Source organism: Herpailurus yagouaroundi, unplaced genomic scaffold, assembly GCF_014898765.1.
Source record: "Herpailurus yagouaroundi ecotype Mexico unplaced genomic scaffold, PumYag 194, whole genome shotgun sequence".
NCBI classification, from domain to species: Eukaryota; Metazoa; Chordata; class Mammalia; order Carnivora; family Felidae; genus Herpailurus; species Herpailurus yagouaroundi.
In genome coordinates, this window is record NW_024412425.1 from 3,471,286 (window position 1) to 3,491,662 (window position 20,377).

Sequence of the window (20,377 nt, forward strand, 5' to 3'; positions counted from 1 at the left end):
GGTAATTCTGTGTTTAACTTTTTGAGGAAATGTCAAATGTCAGTTTTTCCCAGTGGCTGCACCATTTTATGTTTCCTCCAGCAATGCTTCCAATTTCTCTGCATCCTAATCAACACTCATTTTGTTTTGCCTTAAAAAAAAAAAATCATTCTAATGGGTGTGAAGTAGTATCTCAGTGTGGTTTTCACTTACATTTTTTTTTTAATGTTTGTTTATTTTTGAGAGAGACAAAGACAGAATGCGAATGGGTTAGGGGCAGAGAGAGAGGGAGACACAGAATCTGAAGCAGGCTCCAGGCTCCGAGCTGTCAGCACAGAGCCCGATGGGGGGCTCAAACTTACGAGCTGTGAGATCATGACCTGAGCTGAAGTCGGATGCTTACCGACTGAGCCACCCAGGCACCCCAGAAATTTTACTTCTTATGACATATCTGGACAATTAAGAACACTCTTAAAACAAAGGGAAAATAGGAAATCTCAGTAAAGAAACATGATATTAAAGAAAGAGCCAAATGGAAATTTTAGAACTGAAAAATACAATAACCAAAATTTAAAACTCACCAAATGGGCTCAATAGCCAAATGGAGATTATAGAGGAGAGAATCCAGCAAACTTGAAGGTGGAGCAATAGAAATGATCTGATCTGAACAGAGATAAAAAGCTGTTTTCTGTTGTTTTATTTTTAATGAAATGGGAGGTGGGGGCAGTGGGGTAGATAAAAATCAGACATCCATGTTATTGGATTCCTGGAAGGAGAAGAGAAAGTGCAGGGCTGAAAAACAGATGAAGAAATAATGGATAAAAACTTCTAAGTTTGGTGAAAGACCTAGGATTCAATCAGTTAAAGAAACCCAAACAAATACACCCAAAGGAATCCAACACTCTACGATTTTGAAACTTCTATCTACATGAAGTTCTAACTACTAATTTCCAGAGAAAATTAAATATGTCCTACTTAATGAAGATAAATGTGTCCTGTGTAACAACTGAAGAATCAGAATACAGAAAATGCATTTAAGTAAATTTATAAATCTATAGGTAAAGAAGGAATAGATAAAAAGAAAGATATAAATAGTAATCATGAAGAGACATTCCAGAAACAGGTTTATACGGCTAGTATATTCCACAAGTTGACCAGAACATACTATTATAAACTGGAAAGCAATTTTGCAATATCTGATAAAGTTGAATGTATCTATTCCCTATGACCAGGTACCTCTACTTCTATGTAAAGAATGGCAACAAGGAGGGGCACCTGGGTGGCTCAGTCGGTTAAGTGTCCAACTCTTGGTTTCGGCTCAGGTCATGGATCTCACGGTTTGTGAGATTGAGCCCCATGTCAGGCTTCACACTGACAGCGTGGATCCTGCTTGGGATTCTCTGCCCCTCCCCTGCTCACTCTTGCTCTCTCAAAAAGAAAATAAAATTTTGAAAATAATTCTGTTCTTATTTTCCCTATCTGAAAAAGATAGGGAATGTTGTTGTAAAAGCCTTAGCGGTGCCTGGGTGGCTTGGTCAGTTAAGTGTCTGACTTCAGTTCAGGTCATGATATCACAGTTCATGAGTTCAATCCCTACATCAGGCTCTGTGCTGACAGCTGGGAGCCTGGAGCCTGCTTCCGATTCTGTGTCTCCCTCCCTCTTTGCCCCTCCCCCATTTTCTCCCCCACCCCTCCCCCCACTCAAAAATAACTAAACATTAAAAAAAATTTTAAGGGGCACCTAGGTGGCTCAGTTGGTTGGGCATTCAATTTCAGCTCAGGTCATGATCTCACGGTTCATGGGTTCAAGAGCCGCAACAGGCTCTGTGCTGACAGCCCAGAGCCTGGAGCCTACTCCGGGTTCTGTATCTCCCTCTCTCTCTGCCCCTCCCCTGCTCATGCTCTGTCTCTCTCTCCTTCAAAAATAAACATTAAAAATTTTTTTTTTAATTTTAAGCCTTGATACATTTCTTATATGTTTTCTCAACATGTAGGTTCTGATTGTCATTAATGTGTGAATCAAATCTTACTATTAAGCAAATTTCTATATATTTCATAGAGTGTCTCATCAGGAAACCTTTTCTGATATACTCAAAAGTATCTTCCATAGGTAAAGGACTTCCTACATTCCATAAATTCATGAGACTCATCACCAATATGAACTCTAAATTCTCTAAAGCTCTTCCTATGTTATTTACATTCATGTAGTTTCTCAACAGTGAATTCTTTAATTATCTCTAAAATTTCTACTAAACCCAAAAGCCCTGCATATTACTTAATTAATAGTTTTTCTAACTAGCTGTAAATATACTTTTGTAGTTTTAGAAAACAGTCATCTTGCTAATAAATGCTTTGTGGAAGTGAAATGCCTATTAGAGGGTGATGCTCTTCCAGCCTGTTGTGCACGCACGTGTGTGTGTGTGTGTGTGTGTGTATATATATATAATAATCTCTTTTAACTGAGATATAATTCATGTAACCATAAAATTTACTCCCTTTAAGTGTAAAATTCAGTAATTTTTAGTATATTCACAAAGTTGTGCAATCACTACCACCAATTCCAGAACATTTTCATTACCCCAGGAAAAAACACTATCAACATTAATAGTCTTCCCATTCTTCCCTCTCCCCAGCCCCTTATCACCACTAATCTACTTTCTTTTTTTTTATTTATTCAATTTTAGTTAGTTAATATATAGTCCAATATTGGTTTCAGGAGTAGAATTCGGTGATTCATCATTTACATACACCACCCAGTGCTCATACAACTACTGATATACTTTCTGTCTCTGTGGTTTTACCTCTTCTGAACACTTTATATAAATGAAATCATGCAATATTTGGCCTTTGTGTCTGGCTTCTTTAAATTAGGGTAATATTTTCAAGGTTCATCTATGTTTTAGCATGAATCGTACTTTATTTCTTTTTTTAATAGCTGAATAATACTCCATTTTATGGATATACAACATTTAAACTTCAGACACTAAGTTTCATAACAGCAGGAATTTTCAGATAATGCATTTCACCATTTGTGCACACAAAAAGGCTTTCCCTATGTTTTACAATCATAGATTTTCTCACTAGAATGAATTCTCTCATCACGAACAAAGTTTGAACTATAATCAATGATGTTCTCATATTCCTTATCCCATAGAATATCTCTAATAAATTCCCTGATGTGGAGTAAGAGACTTACGCTTTTTTATACTTGGTTCCATTTCCAGCCATTATTTCCATTTAGCTAAGATCTCAGTCTTGAGACCCTTGCCTAAATCGTGCTTTTATTTTGCCAGTTATTTCTGGAATTGGGAATCCTCCAAGTCAAGATTTTCCTTCCATTACCTTGCATTGAGAGCCTTTTTTTCCCCCTAAAAACGTCTTTGTCTCACATCTGGACTCCAAATCTGAAAGGACAGTAGAAGGGAAACAATGATTTTATTTTCCCTGTATCATAAAAATAAAATTATTACATGGAGGAAATAAATTGAAAATAATGAATATCAGCAGTCAATAGCTAACACGGTATTGGAAATTTGAAGAAAAGGAAGGAAACTCCGAGAATGAGAGGACTGTATATATGATAAAGAAGTTATGAAAAGGTAAAATGTTAAGTCCATGGTTCTGAAATTTAGGTGTTGATCAGAATCAACTGGGAAAGTTGTTGCAAAGTACTGATGTACAGTGACCAACCCAGATGGACTGAATCAGCATCTATAGGGTAGGTCCCAGGCATCTATATTTTTAATGTCTCTATTGGATTAATTCTGATGCAGATCAGGGTTTGATAGTCCCTACTTACAATTTTTTTTTAATGGCTTGTCTTTTTTCTTAGAATGAAATCCAAGTAATTTCTCATGGATAACAAGGCCCTACTTATAAGACATTTCATTCCACCCAATCCTCTTCCATACAATCCTTGTTTTGTTTTGTTTTTTCGTGTTTATTTTTATATTTGAGAGAGAGCGTGACTGGGGAAGGGCAGAGAGAGAGGGAGACAGAGGATCTGAAGGGGACTCTGTGCGGGAGAGTGGAGCTTAATGGGGCTCAAGCAGGACTCAAACTCACAAACTGAGATCTTGACCTGAGCTGAAGTCAGACACTCAACTGACTGAGCCAGCCAGGTACCTAAATCCTCTTCCTTTTAGTTCCAAGATCATGCAGTATTTATCTCCTGTATCTATCTACCTCCCATCCATGGATGGGCTCATTATATTGTTTCCTCCATTCTCCATTTCATATGAGAGTAAAAGTATATCCAAACTAGCAGAGCTAAAGCCGACCATTCTTATATTTCTTAGAAAAGTATCTCAAAGACTTTTCAGATATTATTCACAAGTATACCATACTATAAAGCTTATAAAATTTTGATCAGAAAGACCTGGACCTAGGCAGTTCAGTCAGTTGAGCATCCAACTTTTGATTTTGGTTTAAGTCATGATCCCAGAGTCAGGGGATCAAGCCGCATGTCGGACTCCACACTGAGTGTAGAGCATGTTTGGGATTCTCTCTCTCTCTCTCTCTCTCTCTCTCTCTCTCTCTCTCTTTCCCTCTCTGCCGTTCTTCCCCTACTCACAAGTTCACGCTCTCTCTAGAAAAAAAATTAAAATATAAAAATAAATTTTAAAAAGACTTGGAACTGCAGTAGAGAATATGCTAACTCAATAATATGGAGAAAGATCTTCATGGGGACCAAAGTGCCATGGGTGCCATGGCTGTTCACTAGAGGATGGTAATAAAGGTTAGCAGATAGCCTAAAGAAAATCAAAAGTGGTGGATTAACCAAGTGGGACCAAGAATAATTTTTCCATTATTACTAAAGCAAGGTATATATAATAAAAGTAAAATAAAACAACATTATTTGGCTGCTTAATAAAATAGATTGATGAAAATTGAGGGAACCAAGACTTTGACTTGGAAATAAACAAGCAATCTACTAAATAAATCTTGTGTCAATTGTGGAAATATAATCCAAATAAAGAAAACTTCTAGAGGGAGGAAGATGGTGGTAGAGTAGGAGGAACCTAGGCTCTCCTCATCCCACAAATACTATTAGATAACTATCAAATCATCCTAATTGCCCCAGAAATCAACCTAAAGACTGGTAGAACAAACTCCACAACTAAAGGTAGAGAAGAGGCCACATCAAAGAAGGTATGAAGTGCGGAGACGTAGTTGGGAGAGAAATAGACCCTGGCAGCCATGGTGGGGAGTAAGTGGGTAGAGAGAAGGGTGAGAGACAGACTAGCACACAGGGGAGTACATGGAGAAGATGTTTCCCCATTACAGTGGCTTGGAAAACAAGAGGGGCTGAATTTCATGAGTTCTTACAACCAGCAAGGCTTAAAGCCTGGAGTTTTAAAGGTTAGTGGGCTTGGCTGGGGAGAGCCCAGAGGGCATTGCACTGCTCTTGGAGAGAAGACAGGGCAAACAGCATGTGGACACACAGTGTGGAAATAGCAATCTGAAGAGCACCTGGAACACACAGTGGGGAGCTTAATTGCTCTTCTGGGGGTGTGTCCCAAAGAAGCAGCATTCAGGGAGAGACATCTCCAGGAACAAAGGAACTGGCTAGTGCCATTTCCCTCCCCCACTCGTCAGCTTATGCTGGGCCACCTGCTGGAAACAGAGCAGCACGGATGCTGGCTACCTAATTTGCTTACATCAACCACATGCGTGCGCACACGCGCACACACACACACTCCAGAAGAATCACCCTTCTCAGTCATGCTTGCCTCAGTCTCAGTGTGGCGGGCACCCTCCATTAGAAGACCAACCCAAACCCCTGCCAACACTGTGTCTCCAGACACAGGAGTTTTATGTATGGAATTGCTGAATCACTATATTGTACATCTGAAACTACATGTAACACTGTATGTTCACTAACTGGAATTTAAATGAAAACTTATAAATAAAGAACCTCTAGAAACCATAATATTACAAACATTAAATGATTTTTCAGTAGTACCTAGGGCATACAAGTATAGTGGTCAGAAGATAAATCATATAATGCTTATATTAATGAAAATAAAATAATAAATAAATGAGGCACCCCTTTCAACAAGTTAGGGATAAAAAAAGTAAAACAAGGAGTGCCTGGGTGGCTCAGTCAATTAAGCATCTGACTTCTGCTCAGGTCATGATCTCACAGTTCATGAGTTTGAGCCTCCCACTGGGCTCTCTGCTATCAGCGCGGAGCCTTCTCTGGATCCTCTGTCTCCATCTCACTCTGCCCCTACCCCACTCAGGCTCTCTCTCTCTCTCTCTCTCTCTCTCTCAAAAATAAGTAAACATTAAAAAAAAAAAAAAAGTAAAACAAAGAGGGGCACCTGGGTGGCTCAGTCGGTTGGGCATCTGACTCTTGATTTCAGCTCATGTCATGATCTCATGGTTCGTGGGTTGAAGCCCCACAACAGGCTCCATGCTTGACAGTGCAAGCCTGCTTTGGATTGTCTCTCTCTCCCTATCTCTCTGCCACTCCTCCACTTAAGCACACTCACTCTCCCTCTGTCTCTCAAAAACAAATAAACGTAAAAAAAAAGTAAAACAAAGAAAAGTAGAAGGAAAGAATTAATAAACATAGAGGCAGAATATAATGAATTGGACAACACATTTAAAACTGTATATAATAGGGGCACCTGGGTGGCTCAGTCGATTAAGCATCGACTTTAGCTCAAGTCATGATCTCATGACTCATGGGTTCAAGCCCCACATCAGACTCTCTGCTGTCAGCATGGGGCCCATTTTGGATCCTCTGTCCCCCTCTCTCTCTGCCCCTTCCCCACTCACACTCTCTCTCTTTCAAAAATAAATACAAATTTTTTAAATAAAAATGATATAAACAGCCTGGGGCGCATGTGTCTACAATGAAAGTATTCAGTTCTTGGTTAAAGAGATTGATTAACTTGATATACATGCCTGCCATGGGGTCTTAGTATCAGGGCTTGCTCTAAGAGAATTTCTTCCCTCCAAATTTTAAAACAGAGGTATAGAAAAAGAAGTGTTTACATATTCTCTGTGAGAGTGTAAGCTGGGGCTGGTGGAGGAATTCAGTCTTTGTGACTACAACTGGGGACAGAATTAGGGTCTGGGCCCATATTTTGACATGTATAGAGAAACTCAGGCAGATGTTATGGTCTGTATGGATGGCAGACTGGATACATGCAGAGTAACTAAGTAACAAGTAATAATACATCATATCATCCTGTTAAACTGGATTGGAATTAGAGGTGGCAGTGTACACTAAGCAATTTAAAAATTATTTAAATTTTAACAAAGCAGAATTCCATATCCAGAGAAAAATGTATCCAAGAATGAATGCAAAATAAAGGCATTTTTAGATAAAAGAAAACTAAGAGAATTTGTCACCAACAGACCTGCATTACAACAAATGATAAAAGGAAGCTCTTCAGGCTGAAACAAAATGCTACCAGTGGGAAAAGAGAATCTGCAGGAAGAGAGCATAATTGGTAACTCACTGGATAAATATAATAACTCTTTTTATTACCTCAAATTCTTTAAACTACATATGACTATTAAAAGCAGTGTGTTGTGGAGTTTATAATGTATATAGATATAGTATATATAACTAAAGTGACTGTATTAATTTCAGATAAGCTAGACCAGTGACAAAGGCACATTGTCATGTGCCATTAGGAAGACATAATTATCACATATTTGTATGTACCTAAAAACAGCACCAAACAACACTGTACTTGCATGACCCTAAGAATGAGTGCCTCCTTAAATTTTGCACCCCAGGGGCTTTACTCACTTCAGCATTACTGTCATCCCAGCCCTGATTTTAATATCCACCTCTCAACTATTAAAAAAAAAAAAAAAAAGAAAAGAAAAAATTAGTGAGGATATAAATGATATGAACTATCAACCAACTTGGACTAATTAATATGTATACAATAATTCACTTAATGACCATCAAATACATATTCCTTTCAAGTGTACATGGCATATTCACCAAGGCAGACTATATAATTGGCCTATACATAAAGTATTAATGAATTTTTAAGGATCAAAATCATATACCATATATTCTCTGACAAATGGCAGCAAGTTGGAAATCGGTAAAAATGAAGTATGTAGAAAATCCACAAATATTTGGAAATTAAACAACACACTTCTAAATAATGCATGGGTAAAAGAAGAAATCAAAAGGGAAATAAAGTATTTTTAAGTGATTGATAAAAATGCAACATATACATATTTGTGGAATGGAGTTAAAGTAGGGAATTTCTGGCTTTGAATGTTATATTAGAAGAAAAGTCTGAAGTCAGTAACCAGAGGTTCCACTTTAGAAAGCCAAAGACAAGGAGCGCCTAGGTGGCTCAGTCGGTGAAGCATCATCTGACTCTTGATTTTGGCTCAAGCCATGATCTCACAATTTGTGAGTTTGAGCCCTGCATTGGAGGGCAGGGCAGAGCCTGCCTGGGATTCTCTCTCTCCCCCTCCTTCTGTGCCCCTCTCCTGCTTGCACGCTCTCTCTCTCAAAATAATAAACATTAAAAAAAAAAATTAAAAAGCTAAAAACAATCAGCACCTAGAAGGAAATAAGAGAAAAACTAAATGAAATAGAAATAAAAACACAAGTTGCCAAAACAGAAGTGATTTCTTTGGAAAGAGCAACAAAATTGATTAAAACTGGCTAAAATGATCAAAAATAAAAAATCATAAAGACAAATCACTAATAACAGGAATGAAAGAGAGCTTATCACTAAGGAATACATAAATATTAGAAGTCTAAAAACCACCTCATTCCAACAAATTTGACAACACACATGAAATGGACAAAATTCTTGAAAAATACAACTTACTATAAAAAAGAAACAAAATGAGGGGTGCCTGGGTGGCTCAGCCAGTTAAGTACCCGACTTCATCTCAGATCATGAACTCACAGTTCATGAATTCGAGACCCACATCAGGCTCTGTGCTAACAACTCAGAGCCGGGAGCCTGCTTAGGATTCAGTGTCCACCCCCGCCCCCTCTGTTCCTCCCCTGCTCACACTCTGTCTCTCTCTCTCTCTCAAAAATAAATAAAGATTTAAAAAAAAATTTTAAAGAAAACAAAAAAGATGAAATTATAGTATCTGAATAGCCCAATACCCATTGAATAAATTGAATTTGTTACCACAAACAAAGAAAACTCCAGGCCCAGCTGTTTTTACCATAGGATCCCACCAGACATTTAAATAATACCAATTTTACACAGACTTTTCCAGAAAATAGAGGAGTAGAGTTCACATCTTGTTTTTAGAGGCCAGTACTACAATACCACCAATACCTGACAAAGACATTACAAGAAAATGATGTGCCAAAAGCTTTATGAAAAAAAATTTTTTTTGAGAGAGTGCAAGCGAGTGAGTGAGCAGGGGAGCGGGGGGTGGGAGGGTAAAGGGAGAGGGAGAGGGAAAGGGAGAGAGGGAGAGAGGGAGAGAGGGAGAGAGGGAGGGAGAGAGAGAGAGAGAGAGAGAGAGAGAGAGAGAGACTCTCATGCAGGCTCCAAACTCAGCAGGGAACCTGTCATGGACTCAATCCCACGACCCCGGGATCATGACCTGAGCTGAAATCAAGAGTTGGACCCTCAAATGACTGAGCCACCCCGGGGCCCCAGCTTTACGAAAATTGCTTAAGAAAATGTTAACAATGTGCAATGGGAAAAAGACAGTTTCTTCAACAAATGGTGCTGGGAAAAATGGACAGCTATATGCAAAAGAATGAAACTGGACCACTTTCTTACACCATACACAAAAATAAACTCAAAATAGATTAAAGACATAAATGTGAGACTGAAACCATAAAAATCCTGGAAAAGAGCATATGCAATAATTTCTCTGACATCAACTGTAGAACATTTTTCCAAATATGTCTCCTGAGGCAAGGAGAACAAAAGCAAAAACAAACTATTGGGACTACATCAAAATAAAAAGCTTCTGCAAAGCAAAGGAAATAATCAACAAAAGTAAAAGACAACCAACTAAATGGGAGAAAATATTTGCAAGTGACACACCTGATAAAGGGTGTGTGTGTGTGTGTGTGTGTGTGTATCTCCAAAATATATAAAGAACTGATACAACTCAACACCCAAAAAACAAATAATCCAATTAAAAATTGGGCAGAAGACATGAACAGACATTCTCCAAAGAAAACATACAGTTGAGCAACAGACATGTGAAAAGATGTTCAACACTGATCATCAGGGAAATGCAAACCCAAACCACAATGTGGTATCACATCACACCTGTCAGAATGGTTAAAATAAAAAACACAAGAAACAGCAAGTGTTTGTGAGGATGTAGAGACAAAGGAACACTCCTGCCTTGTTGGTGGCCTCCTGCCTTGTTGGTAGGAATGCACACTGGTGCAGCCACTGTGGAAAATAGTATGAAGGTTCCTCAAAAAATTAGAAATAGAATTATCATATGATCCAGTAATTAATTCCACTACTGAGTATTTATACAAGGAATATGAAAACACTAATTTGAAAAGATATATGCACCCCTATGTTTTATTGCAGCATTATTTATAATAGCCAGGATACAGAAGCAACCCAGTATCCAGCAGTAGATGAATGGATGAAGATATGGTGTATATATACAATGAAATATTACTCAGCCTAAAAAATGAAATCTTGCCATTTGCAACATGGATGGATCTACAGGTATAATGCTAAATGAAAGAAGTCAGAAAGAGAAAGACAAATACCGTATGATTTCACTCACATGTGGAATTTAAGAAAATAAAAGAAAAAAGAGACAAAATAACAGACTCTTCAGTATAGAGAGCAAACTGATGGTTGCCAGAGGAGAAGTTGGTGAGGGGGATGGGTAAAATAGGGGATCAAGAGTACAGTCACCTTGATGAGCACTGAGTAATGTATAGAGTTGTTGAATCACTATATTGTACACTTGAAACTAATATAACACTGTATGTTAATTATACTGGAATTTAAAAAAAGAGGGGCACTTGGCTGGCTCAGTCAGTAGAGCATGCAACTCATGACCTCGGAGTAATGAGTTCAAGCCCTACAGTGGGCTTAGAGCTTACTTTAAAAAAAAAAAAGAAAGAAAGAACGAAATTGAGTAGGAAAAACACACTTCTCCTGAGCTTCTCCTTTACTTTTACACTACTATGACACTTCACTTCTGGTCACCAAATGTTTGGGAATTTTCACCCTACCAAGCAATTTTCTAACACTAGATGGGTTTCCTATAATTTAATTCAATTCTGGTGCTATGTACCTGACAGTAGCATCAGACCCCATAGGTTAAGGGCTCAGTCCCACAAAATGGTCCTGTCCCACCTTTTAAGATACCAATCATAAGTTCCAGGTTGTTGCCTGTACTCTTGACTGAATGACCATAAACTGGGGTTCCCATGATCCCCTCCTTGGGTTTGAGCATTTGCTAGAATAGCTTTCAGAACTCAGGGAAACACTTAATTACGTTTACTAATTTATTATAAAATAAAGGATATCATAAAGGATACTAATGAATAGCCAGATGAGGAGTAACACAGGGTAAAGTCTGGAAGAGTCCTGAGCCAAAGAAGCTTCTGTCCCCATGTAGCTGGGGTACACCACCTTCCCAGTACATGAATGTATTCACCAACCTGGATGCTCTCCAAACTCTGTACTTTTGGGATTCTTATGAGACTTCAACACATGCATGATCAATCATTAACTCAATCTCTACTCTTTCTTTCCTTTTCATGGAGGGGGGTGGGGCTGAAAATTCCAAGTTTCTAATCATAGCTTGATATTTCTGGTGACCATCCCTCTTCCAGAAGATCACCAGAAGTTGCCTTCTTGGAACAAAAGACACTCCTATTAGGAAATTTCAAAGAACATAGGAACTCTGTGTCAGGAACCAGAGTCAAAGACCAAATATTAGAACAAAAGACGTTCCTAGTATCCTTATCACTTCAGAAATTACAAGGGTTTTAGAAGTTCTATACCAGGTACCAGGAACAGTGCAGGGTTTGGATGGGCAGAGACCAATACTTGTTTTTCTATTTCACAAATTTAATCTGGAAATATAGATAAGGAAATACAATATGATCCACAAATACAAGGTTGATTTAACATCCAAATGCCAGTCAATTTTATTCATCATATTAGTTGAATAAAGGAGAAAAGACATCACTTCACTAGATTCAGAAACAGTATCTTATAGGGGCACCTGGGTGGTTTGGTTCAGTTAAGTGTCCGACTCTTCATTTCAGCTCAGGTCATGATCTCACAGTTCGTGGTTCAAGCCCCGCATTGGGCTCTGTGCTGACAGTGCAGAGCTTACTTAGGATTCTCTTTCTCCCTCTCTCTGCCCCTACCCTGTCTGCGCTCTCGAAATAAATAAATAAATATATTTTTTTAAAGTATCTTACAAAATTTAATATCCCTTCATGGTAACAACTCTCAGCAAGCTAGGAATAGAAGAGAACTTGCCAAATTTGATTGAGCATCTATGAAAATCCTCCAGCTATGTGTAATGAAATACTGAATACTATCTTTCTATGATCAAAAAAAGCATGGGGCACCTGGGTATCTTGTCAGTTGAGTGTCCGACTCTTGATTTTGGCTCAGGTCATGATCCCAGGGTTGTGGGACTGAGCCCCATGTGGGGTTCTGTGCTGAGCACAGAGCCTGCTTAAGATTCCTTCTCTCTCCTTCTGTCCTTTGTTCCCATGCCCTAAAATTTAAAAAAAAAAAAAAATTTAATTAATTAATTAAAAAAAATTTTAAGCAACAATGTCTACTTTCACTACTTTTACTCAACACTCTGGTGGAAGTCCTAGCAATTAAAACAAGGCAATAAAAATAAATGAAAGATATAAACACTGGCTAAGAAGAAGAAAAACTTTATTTATAGATGGCAATTATTTGCTTATAAAATCCTAAAGAATCTATAAGACAGGAACCAGCACTTATAGTAAATTTAGCAGAATTTCTGGATACAAAGTTATTATATAATAATTGGCTAATTTGATATATTAGCAGCAAACAATTGAAAAGTGAATTTTTTTTTTAACGTTTATTTATTATTTTTGGGACAGAGAGAGACAGAGCATGAACGGGGGAGGGGCAGAGAGAGAGGGAGACACAGAATCGGAAGCAGGCTCCAGGCTCTGAGCCATCAGCCCAGAGCCCGAAGCGGGGCTCGAACTCACGGACCCCGAGATCGTGACCTGGCTGAAGTCGGACGCTTAACCGACTGCGCCACCCAGGCGCCCCAAGTGAAATTTTTTAAAAAGGCATAACAGATGTAATTAAAGTTCCCTACCTGATCAGCCCTCACTCAACTGAGCTCTGTCAACTCTCCCAGCCTTTTCTTGCTACAAGAAGGTGGCCACAGTGGCACATAAGAAATAAGTAAGAAATGATATATAAATACTTATAAGAATTAAAACAAATTTGCAGCGCCTGGGTGGCTCAGTTGGTTAAGCATCCGACACTTGACTTCCACTCAGGTCATGATCTCACATCTCATGAGTTCGAGCCCTGTTCAGGCTCCATGCTGACAGTGTGGAGCCTGCTTGGGATTTTTCTTTCTCTGTCTCTCTCTCAAAATAAATAAATGAACTTTAAGAAAAAAGAATTAAAACAAATTTTAAACATTTTTAAAAATTTTGTAAAGCACTTTGAGAATTAGTTACATTTCTAATGACTGATAGGCAAAAATGAAATACTTCAGAGAAGGGCATAGGGATCGAAAGAACTTTAGGGTTACTAGAGTGCCAAAGAATCACAAAGAATAAGAGAGATGAGAGTGGTAAAGAAAGGTCTTACTTTATTTAACTCCAGAGTGGCTCTTTGTCTTAAGAGGCAATACAGTGTAAAAAGAGAACCGTGTTAGCTATGATTATTATATTTTTGTTTGTTAATTGCTAAAAGGAAAAATGGAGCTTTTTGAAACAGTCACAGGTCTTTTCTAGAATGCTAAATAAATGTTGATATATGCAAAGTTCATGGATTGTAACTTTCAATGACAGAGTAGGTATAAAACAATTTTTGTTGCAGGAAATGAACATGTTCACTTTATTTTTTAATAAATTACTTTGTTTCAATCCATCACCATGTAAATTTTACAGATTATTTTGATAATCAGTACAAATGATCTGTTCTCTCTAAAGGTGGGTCAGAAAATAACAGAACATCTTTACAAATTTGAAGTTCAAACACAACTTAACACCTGGTTTACTTGACAATGGATATTCCTTAGTTGCCCCACAAGTCACATTTAGCTCCCTAAGAATCAAGGAAGGTAGAAATTATATGATGGGCCTAAGAAAGATCTCAATATCATGAAGAATAGTAAAAGTGTTTAAAGGTGTTATCTGCAACACAACAAAGCATAACCCATTCCTTTGAAAACAGGGTAAAAAATTTTACCTAGCTTCTTAAAAGATAACCTTTATATTCCAGAGAGCATATTCTGAATCATTTGAAGCAGAGAGTTTAGCCTTTTGAGATTAAGCTGTTGTTCTCCATCATCACATCTCAGCACAACTCCCTCTTGAGCAGAACCCAGATATTCTCACTTCTCTCAAGAGAAGTCTAAGGCCACAATCCTGAATGCTACCCGTCCCTAAAAGCACAAACTCAAGTATTCCTGGTGAAATTCAAAAAATGTTTTCAGGTTTGAAATCCAAGAAGGGAGCTATTACATAGCAAGCAAATAGGCTATGGCTGGAAATCTACGGTAAGAACAGTTACAGAAATGTGTTTCAGAAACAGATTCTCTACATATTTTTAAGAAATCTGGTTGTTTTATTATTTTTTATTTTTTTAATGTTTATTTTTGAGAGATAGAGACAGAGTGTGAGTGAGGGAGGGACAGACGGAGAGGGAGACACAGAATCCAAAGCAGGCTCCAGGCTCTGAGCTGTCAGTACAGAGCCCGATGCGGGGCTCAAGCCCACGAACAGCGAAATCATGACCTGAGCCGAAGTCCGATGCTTAACTGACTGAGCCACCCAGGCGCTCCAGAAATCTGGTTGTTTTACACAAAAGTTCCTATATATTATGTGATTCCTCAATTATCTAAATATGTCTAGAAACATGGCTAGAAGTGAAGAAAATAATCACAATAAACCAATTAAGTGAAGTAGTGAATTACAAGCAAACTGCATGTTATACAGCTATCATAAATTATCAATAAATGTTCATTTTTATATCCTTTTCTTACATTACAGACTAAGAAAATATAATTTATGGAATCTCTTTTCTAATATGGTATTAAATCTTTAGCTTAGAGTTCACATAAAATTAAAAAATTTCTTTAAGCTTCAGGTTCATCATTAGGTCACATAATTTTTTTCCTAGTCGCCATTGTTTTGTTTCATATCTCACATTATCATTCCCTAACCTATTTGGGTTTGGGTATGAGACCATTATTTTAAAATATATCCTGGGGCACCTAGGTGGCTCAGTATGTTAAGCATCCGACTTCAGCTCAGGTCATGATCTCACAATTTGTGGGCTAGAGCCTTCTGTTGGGCTCTGTGCTGACAGCTCAGAGCCTGGAGCCTGCTTCAGATTCTGTGTCTCCCTCTCTCTCTGCCCCTCCCCCGCCTGCGCTCTGTCTCTCTCTCTCTCTCTCTCTCAAAAATAAATAAACATTAAAAAAAAATTTTAATATATCCTAAGCACTACCCTTATGCCAAATTATTCAGTAAATTTTTGTATTGGCTACAATATAGTCCACCTATCATCCTTAATTCTTTTTTTATATTACTATGCTTAAGTCGGGGGGAAAAAGTCTCTAACATCTTTTCTACTGATGGGAATCTATAGCTATCTACTACTTTTAAATTTGGATGATCCACCATCTCTCACTGAATAGTTTCTTTGATCCTGAGTTAGAGGATACAAAATGCAGAATGGTCCAGAATCACATAGATAATCATGCTAAACTGGCAAAATCTTTTTAAGTACATAATACATCTTCTTTCTGGTATTTATCGTTCCATGACTGATCCCTGATATCTCTGTATGCAGGTCCCAACCTTATTCCGACTCAATCCTAAAAGCCTCACAAATCATGGGATCTCAACATATCCTAACACTCAGGTCAGTCAAGTGCCAATCTTATATCCTCCTAGAAAATACAAAGAATTTCTAAGTTTTTCCATGAGTAATCAAATAAGACCAACTTCTCTTAATCATCCCTTCACCATTCTTTGCATGGTCAAACCTCTTTGAGCCTCTTTGAGGATTTAATTTTACTCCATAACTCTTCTTCTTTTTTAAAAAAAATTTTTTTTATTTTAGAGACAGAGAGAACAGGGTAGAGGAGCAGAGGAAAAGCATCTCAAGCAGGTTCCACACTCAGCATGGAGCCCAGTGAGGGGCTGAATCCCATGACTGCGAGATCATGACCTGAGCCAAAATCAAGAGTCTAACACTTAATAGACTGAGCCACCCAGGAACCCCTTTAAAATTAAAAAAAAAAAATTTTAAGTAGGCTCCAGGCCCAGTGTGGCACATGAACTCATGACCCTCAAATCAACAGTTGATGCTCTACCAACTGAACTAGGCAAGTGCCCCTCTTACCATTTTTTGAGAGTGAAATTTGAGCTTCTTAGGCCTGCTCTTCTTTATAACGCTAATATATTACAGAGCACAACTTGCAAATATAGTCTTCATTAACATTATCACACAGATTTTCAGAAAGAAAAGGAAGACAGCAACTATAGAGAGTCATCACTCTGTCTCATAAAACTAGCTCAGAGAAGGGGTGCTTGGGTGGCTCAGTTGGTAGAGCATCAACTTTTGATTTCAGCTCAGGTCATGATCTCATGGTTCATGGGACTGAGCCCTACATTGGGCTTTACGCTGACAGCACAGAGCCTGCCTAGGATTCTCTCTCTCTCTCTCTCTCTCTCTCTCTCTCTCTGCCTGCCGCCACCCCCATGTCACCCCCCCCCCCCGCCAGCTCTCTCTCTCAAATAAATAAACATTAAAAAAAAACAAACTATCTCAGAGAATCTGATCCACTTAGGTAACAAATTGAAAATATTAACAAAACTCAGTCTTGTCCCTGGCCTAAGCCAGAATTTTATGCATATTTATAACTACTAACATCCAATTCTGTTATCGGAAATTATAAATCCATCCTTGTCAGCATAATTTATATTTAAAAAAAGGAAAGAAAAAAGGAAATACTGAGAACCTGAAGAATTCTGAGTACCTTTACTTTATCATTTGATCTCCTGGAATTATACATAAATTTGTATCTGTATAATTCCAAAAGGTGCAAATAGTCAAAAGGTCTGTCAAATCAGTTGGGTATCATTGTCACTTCCTTTTTATCCCCACTGATAAAGTTAATTTGTATATCAAGGCCCACAAAATGGAGGCTACCCTAGTGGCCCAGCTCATATCACAAATCTAAACTTTAGTTAGCCTGCACTTAATGGGAAATACCTGTCAAGGAAACCTAACATATACCAATCACAATCCTTCATCTCAGCTTTAGCTAGCTTACCTTACCCTAAAAAATAGGACCTGTTAGTCTTATAAGGAAATCCTTGACCTCTTAGCCAATCACACCATTTCTGTGTTGCCTCTTTTAACATTCTATTAAACTCTCTCTTGCCCAAAATCACTCCAGAAAAGTGTTGCATTGTTTGTGAGGCACAGTACTCCTCCAACCTATGGACTGTTTTCCTTTGAATAAAAGACATCAAACTCATTACTAAATTGTTTTAGTTTTGTCATTTGACACTACAGACATGGAGGTATAACAAAACCAGTGACTGGATTGAATTCCTTTTTCAAACTAAGAGGTCTTATTTTTTTTTAATTTTTTTTAACGTTTATTTATTTTTGAGAGAGAAAGACAAGAGTGCAAGCGGGGGAGAGGCAGAGAGAGACACACACACAGAATCCAAAGCAGGCTCCAGGCTCTGAGCTGTCATCATAGGGCCTGACGCAGGTCTTGAACTCACGAACTGAAGTCCGACGCTTTACCAACTGAGCCACCCAGGTGCCCCTAAGAGGTCTTATTTTAATGACTAATTCTTATAAACTTTTCTAAAAAAAACACAATCAGAAACATATGTACAAGGAAAACTTTAAAATAATGTATAGCAAAATGTTAACAGTGACTACTTCTGGATGCTAAAATTATGAGTACTTTTAAAACTTTCTATTTTATAAGTTCAACTTAGGTTAATAATTTTTTCAAGAAGACTATGTTAATTTCTTCATCAGGAATCTATAACAATTTCCATTTCAAGCATATTTATAAAAGTAATTGTAGGGTGGGCTATTTTCTACTTATTATGAAAACAAACAAGCTGGCAAAATAACTGGTAATAGCACTAAAACCAGTGTGACTGAAATAAACTTACAAAGTCTTGTACCTTGTTTTACTGTATTTCATCAATATGAGACACTTAAGATTTCCCTGTGAATGAGCACAACTCGGGTGACATTTTCAGACTAAATTGTTTCATCCATAGTAGAGGCTTAATAAATGTGGCTTTATCATTGCCTTTCTCCAATGAATGCCCAGTTAATGTATCATATTGGATATCATCCTTAAAACATTGCTGGGGCACCTGGGTGGCGCAGTTGGTTAAGCGTCCGACTTCAGCCAGGTCACGATCTCGGGGTCCGTGAGTTCGAGCCCCGCGTCGGGCTCTGGGCTGATGGCTCGGAGCCTGGAGCCTGTTTCTGATTCTGTGTCTCCCTCTCTCTCTGCCCCTCCCCCATTCATGCTCTGTCTCTCTCTGTCCCAAAAATAAATAAATGTTGAAAAAAAATTAAAAAAAAAAAAACATTGCTGAGAAATGCCTATAATAGTTAAACTTTATAATTTAGCAATTTCTTGAGTACTTTCGTTCATAAACATGAATACTGAATAGCATTATATTTTATATGTTTTATATCAGAATATCTTTTTAATTATATAAGATTAATTTGGATGCAATGTGGTTAACAATTTTACATAATACAGGAAATTATTTTTGGGCAAACTCATCCTAAAGTTGACTTCCAGGTATAAGTTATTGATTCTAGGTTAGTGATTTAAATCCTGTTTGGGTCATGTACACCTTTGGTAGTATCATAAAATTCTATGCTTTTCCCCAGGAGAAATATGCATTAATAAAATAAATACACACACACACACACACACACCAAAACAAGACAAAACAAAACAAAAAAACAACAACAAATAAAACACACACATACACAAAAACAAAACAGAACAAAACAAAATAAAATAAAATAAAATAAAATAAATATACAATTGGGTATACAGTTCCAAGGCAAATCATTTAAGGTGAAGGATTCCTATTCTAGACCATCTGAGCACATAGCCCATTTTCTTACTTACAATTAACTTCTCATTTTCACTGCTCCTTATTATGAATGTGGAATGACTGAGATGGTTCACATAATAACATTTTTAACATAAGCACTTATTATTGTCAGCCACTGTTCTAGTGCCCTGTTAATATTAACTACTAATCTTCACAAAAACCCTTTGAAATTCATATTATTATTTGCATTTTACAAACAGTAAGTTATGGAATAGAAAGATACTGAATATATTATCCAAACTCAAAAACACTCAATGGTAAAACTAAGATTTTCATTTAGATACTCTAGATTCGGGGTTAGCAAACCTGTGTAAAGGATCAGAGAGTAAATATGTTAGGCTTTATGGGCCAAAAGCAAAATCAAGGATATTATGTAGGTGCTTATTTAATAAGAGAGATAACAAATTTCCACAATTTTTTTTATTGATCAAATTCAAAAATTTATTTGTAGACACAGAAATTTGAATTTCATATAATTTTTACATGTCATGAAATACCATTCTCCCCTTGATATGTTCTTAATTATTGAAAAATGCTAAAATCAATCTTCATTCACAGGCCATAAAAAAATAGGATACAAGCTGGATTTGGCCTGCAAGGTCAAAGTTTGCTGATCCCTGCTCGAGACTCAGAGACCATTATTATAGTCTGAAATCAATCAAACCATCTACCATGCCATTTTTCCACTAGTGTCTGAAGAATATCTAAAGTATCTAATGTGTAATTCTGCCTAAGCATTGGTCTCTTCCTTAACAAATAACTGTGTAATAAAAAAGGACTATTTCTGCATCACAAGAATGCTTACACAAAAAGCGTACAAGGGGAGGTGTTTCCAAGTGGTTATATGAATATTAACTGTGGGAAGAATTCTGATGAGGAACAGGCAAGGGCAATCCATCCTCATGGTACCATCATTAATTGGGAAGAGAATGCCCAGGTAAATGTCTAAATCACTATTTTTTAGGGCGTTTCAGATGAAGTTATTTTATATCCCAAAAAACAAAAATGAAATTTCATAAAACAAAGAAAAAGCTCAAAATGACTTTTAGCTTGGCTTTGAGA

The 20,377-nt window shown here is 37.5% G+C and overlaps 1 long non-coding RNA gene across 6 annotated transcripts in view; it reads right to left on the minus strand.

Annotated features, from left to right (window-relative positions):
* The window catches only part of LOC121011384 (uncharacterized), a 29,999-nt gene that overhangs the window by 8,206 nt on the left and 1,416 nt on the right, over window positions 1–20,377 (minus strand). For 2 of the 6 annotated variants that reach the window (XR_005781577.1, XR_005781580.1), the window contains exons 2-3: window positions 3,176–3,383; window positions 561–745 (exon numbers count right to left, since the gene is read on the minus strand). This is a non-coding gene — a long non-coding RNA (uncharacterized LOC121011384). Of the gene's footprint in view, window positions 1–333; window positions 450–560; window positions 746–3,175; window positions 3,384–7,352; window positions 7,424–7,750; window positions 7,799–12,523; window positions 12,577–20,377 lie in introns of those variants that run through there. The other 4 variants (XR_005781581.1, XR_005781582.1, XR_005781579.1 and 1 more) reach the window with 4 other exon arrangements.